Source organism: Brassica napus, unplaced genomic scaffold (assembly GCF_020379485.1).
Source record: "Brassica napus cultivar Da-Ae unplaced genomic scaffold, Da-Ae ScsIHWf_424;HRSCAF=654, whole genome shotgun sequence".
In the NCBI taxonomy this organism is placed as follows: Eukaryota; Viridiplantae; Streptophyta; class Magnoliopsida; order Brassicales; family Brassicaceae; genus Brassica; species Brassica napus.
In genome coordinates, this window is record NW_026016503.1 from 4,022 (window position 1) to 9,143 (window position 5,122).

A 5,122-nucleotide genomic window follows, 5' to 3' on the forward strand; every position below is an offset into this window, starting at 1 on the left:
ACGCGGATTATGAGTATCTTGTTTAGATGCTAGAAGGCACTACTTATGAAGTTGTTGGTGTGCTTGGCGTTAGGGGTTGGGGTCGGTGTCCTGCATGTCCAGTTTAGGGCCATGGGGCGGGTAATTTCCACGGGACGGGTTCGATCACAGTCTGTTTCTCTCGGATATTCATTGATTTCCTGGAAATCTTGCTAATATAAGCATCATGTTATGTCAAGGCTTCTGCAAAGGTTGAATACATCGTTTTGTATTTGATGTTTGCGAGATTGTTTGGTTCGTTGCATTCTCAAAGAAGGTGTTCAAAATTTCTTCATGTTCGGACAGAGTTAAAAATGTTGGTGTGCTACACTTCAGAAATTTAATAAACAATATGTGAGTTTTTAATATATTCTTGACATCGATAATGTTAATGTACATATTGACTTGATCATGTACTAACATCTTTCCCGAATGTATATTTCCTCTCTTTTTAAACTAGGTTAGCAAACTGTGGTATGATCTAATTCTCACACAAAAGTATATGTTTTTTCTCATGGGATGATATAAAAAAGCATGAAGAGTTGGTTGCCGGTATGGTAGAAACGTTCTATGTAAACATTTTACTTTGATGAAAACACATAATTCTGATACGTCAGGAACTCGCTCCATCACTAGTTATATTATACGTACTTCTGTTGTCAACAACTTAGTTATATACTTATATATCCTTATATACCGTTGTACGTAAGTAACGTAACTTAAGAATGTCATAAAAGATTAGTGGTCTTTGTGAGTTTGTGAAATTTATTACTATCGTAGTTATTTAATTTTATTTTCACCATCTAACAACTTTACTAAATCATAATTAATTGTTAGACTGTAAAAATAAAAGTTTTTTGTGGAAATCATTTTAGTCCGGTGGTTTTTACTAACTGTTCATCAACGTTTCTAAATTAGGAGGTTTAGGCTTCAAGTCATAGAAAAGATTAATTACATACATCAATATATACAATACTAAAAGGGGAATAAGGGCTCCCCTCATGCTTCCACGTCCTCAATTATAATCAGCCAATAAAAAGAGTTCTTTTTGACATGTCAGCACCGGATTTGGTATGTTGAACTTCGATTTTTTTTAGACAGAATGTTAATGCCAATGGCCCAGTAAGCCTATTTTCGTTGCTGTTCGCCTTCTTCGTCTCGCTTTTTCCAAGATCTGAGAGTAGATATTTGACGTTTCCTTTCTCATTTCTCCAAAGCCTAATTTGCTAGATCGATTTGTTGCTCCCTTCAGAAAACGAAAACCAGTCTGTATCTACATGGACGGCTGCTTCGACAAGATACACTACGGCCACTGCAACGCGCTCCGACAGGCGTGCTCTCGGCGACGAATTGGTCGTCGGCGTTGTCAGCGACGAGGAGATCATAGCTAACAAGGGACCTCCCGTTACGCCTCTTCACGAGAGGTGATGATGATCTCTTTTGTTGTGTATCCAAAATAGCTTTATTCTTTTGTTCTGATTTGTGTCGTTGGTTGTGTGTGTTTTAGGATGATAATGGTGAAGGCTGTTAAGTGGGTGGATGAGGTTATTCCCGATGCTCCTTACGCAATCACGGAGGAGTTCATGAAGAGATTGTTTGATGAGTATCGGATTGATGAGATTCTTTCTTTCTGGGTTTTCTTGGGATCGATAGTTAGAAGAAGATCCTTATATGGTTTTGGTTAGAAACACAACAAAATGTCGTGAAGCATCATCACCATAGAGGAGTAGAGCTGTCGGCGGTTTCAAAGAGTTTTGTCTCAAAGAAATGGACTTTCTTACTCTGCATCAGTTTCTTCTGCGCGGGAACTCTCTTCTCCGACAGGTAATAAACAGAACAATGCTCTGTAGATTAGCTAACACAACTATACAACTCCTCTTTTTTCAAATATTCTGGTAAAAATTGCAACTTTATCTTTAAAAAAAAAGTAGAAGACTTTATAGTACATAACCTGACCTGCATTTTATCTCACAGAACCAAATATCAACCATTGCGTGACATTTTCTTGTGGAATGCAAACATATGATCCCTAATTAAAGTGTGTGTTTTGTGGTAGAATGTGGCCAGAGCCTGAAGCCAATGTTGCATCAAGGGAAGCAGCTTCAGATGAACGGCTGCTCTTATTGTCAGAGGACTTTGATTCATCAAAAGTAAGTCTTATAACTTTAGGTGGAACTTGATAACTGTCATGAATCTTTAGAAGGACATTCTTAATTCCGTATTTTTCTTCATTATAAGACAAGCCTTGGAGAAGTGTACAAGAGTCCTGATGCAACTCAGTAAGTGATAAAAAAAGACCTGATATGAAACTTCACTTACTTCTTTTTGATTTAGCATTGAGCTTGAATAAGTGTGTTACACAGATCGCTAGACAAAACGATCTCGGCTATGGAAATGGAACTAGCGGCTGCGAGAGCCGCGCAAGAATCCATCACGAACGGTTCACCAGTCTCTGATGAGTTCAACCTCCCTGAAACTGTCACCAAAAGAAAGTATCTGATGGTTTTTGGGATCAACACTGCGTTTAATAGCAGAAAGCGCAGGGATTCGGTTCGTACTACTTGGATGCCTCCCGGTAATGTTTATCTAATCCCTCAGGTATCATCCTCAAGTATATTGTTTGGAACTGAGACTGAACGTAAGCCTTCTTATATTAGGTGAGGAGAGAAAGAAGCTAGAGGAAGAGAAAGGGATCGTGATGCGTTTTGTAATAGGCCATAGGTAAAACTTGGCACATATCATTTATCTGCGAGGTTGATTCATGTAAATATAATATTAGTGTTTTCTCGTGTGCAGTGCTACTCCTGGTGGGATTCTTGATAGAGCGATTCAGGCTGAAGAACATAAACATGGAGACTCCTTGAGGCTGGTAAGAGTTGTGGATAGGTTTCATCATGCCTTTCTGTTTTCTAAAATTCTTATGTAATGTTTCTGAGCACAAAGGATCACGTTGAAGGTTATCTAGAGCTGTCAGCAAAGACTAAATCTTACTTCACCACTGCTTTCGCGTTGTGGGACGCATACTTCTACGTGAAAGTCGACGATGATGTTCATGTAAACATAGGTGAGAGAGAGAATCAAATCCTCTTTTGCTTTTATCTGAAATTGTTATGTCTCTTCTCATCTCAACTTCTGTTTACGGATGTTTCTGCAGCCACGCTGGGAGCAGAGATAGCAAGATACCGTACGAAGCCTCGAGTATACATTGGTTGCATGAAGTGTGGACCCGTTCTTGCTCAGAAGTAAGAGCTCTTCACCTTACCAAAAGACTTCTTCAATCTCATTACACAATGTTTGTTTGTCTCATGTTCATTTGTTTACGAAGAGGAGTGAGGTATCATGAACCGGAGTACTAAAAATTTGGAGAAGAGGGTAACAAGTACTTCCGCCACGCCACTGGTCAGCTCTACGCGATCTCCAGGGAGTTAGCGTCTTACATATCTATAAACAAGTGAGTTCTTTCCCCAAAAAAACCTAAGCTGCTTTGTGCTTAATACGCTCTCATACGTTTGACTGTGTGGATACAGAAACGTACTTCACAAGTATGTGAATGAGGATGTGTCTTTTGGATCATGGTTTCTTGGATTGGATGTGGAGAATGTAGATGACCGTAGGCTTTGTTGTGGTACTACAGATAAAAAGAAAAACTCAAGTGGCCTTTTATCTATTTTTCAAGTATGGAGGTTTGATCGATGAGAAAGTGCAGATTGTGAGTGGAAGGCGCAGGCGGGGAATGTGTGTTGCGTCGTTTGATTGGAGCTGCAGTGGGATTTGTAGATCAGCTGATTGGATGAAGGATGTTCATCGGAGGTGTGGAGAAGGTCCAAACGCTCTCATGAAACTGACAATTACATACCTGTAGTGTCCATAAGATGACAATTGGATAGGAAACTTGGGACATGTAAATGGTCTTTGAGATATTCAAGAATAAAAAGCATAAATGCATTAATTAATTTACAAAATTGTGATATGAATGTGTGATTGATTTAATAGTTTTTTTTGGCGCTTTGATAATGTTTTTCTGGTTTTATTATTGAGCTAAAGAAATAAAAACCAATACGCAGAAAATGAATATCATGCTAATAGGTGATAAAAACGATTAGTTTATTCTAATAATTTATAACAAGAGACAAGTGTAACTATGAAAAACTCTATACTGACAAAGTAGGTGTAGAAACCGACCAATGTCTAAGGTACAATCTTGAAATTTATAGAGATTGCAAATATTTGTGAAATCAACTGCGAAGCTGTTGTAAGCTATACAAATCAAACAAACAAAGATAGACGAAACCAATGTTTTTAAAACCGGACCGGATACCGACTTGGTAAAGCTACTGGTTAAGTGGTCGGACCGGTTTAGCCGGTCGAACCGGGTTTTCTATTTTAAAATAAATAAATCTAAATAATCATATATTTACACTATATAGACCTAGAATGTACTTCTACATACAATATGTTCTATGTTCTCTTTTATTAATTAGATAATAAACAATAACCATAAGTTTAGTTATATATACAAGTATTACTATATCAACTAAAATTGATTAAAAAAAAATGAATGACCGTTTAAATTACATATTTATTTATTTTTACAACTAAAAATCTTAAATTATATGAATATAGAAAAATGAGAATAAAATATGAGGGTCAAAAAGATATTTTTTTTAAACAATTCTTAAAAAAAAGAATCAATTAGAAAACTAATTGAATAGTAAATATTAAACATTAATTGTGAAATATTATAATTTAATAACAACTGAAAGTAAATTAATTATATGTTGATTTCTATTGAACCGGGTTTCGAAGTTAAACCGGATCACCGGTTTTTAGCCGGTTTCACCGGTTTTTCTCAAATCCGGGGTTTAAACCGAACCAGACTCGGCTTCTTTAACGAGTCACGGTCGGAACGGTTCGACCGGCCAGTCTGGTCCGGTTTTCAAAACCTTGGACGAAACACATTGTGACATAAAGAAAAAAAATAGTCAAAGAAGAGAAGAAATCCATCTACAATTCTCACTCTGTCAAATCCACCAAATTTATGTCTTACCTTCTCGCATGATCATGATTATTGCATCGTCTCCTAGCGGCACCGATTATAACTAAC

General features: G+C 37.2%; 1 pseudogene; it reads left to right on the plus strand.

Moving 5' to 3' along the window:
- The first annotated feature begins 1,117 nt into the window (after positions 1 to 1,117).
- Positions 1,118 to 4,032, plus strand: LOC106451434 (annotated as a pseudogene).
- The last annotated feature ends 1,090 nt before the right edge of the window (positions 4,033 to 5,122 follow it).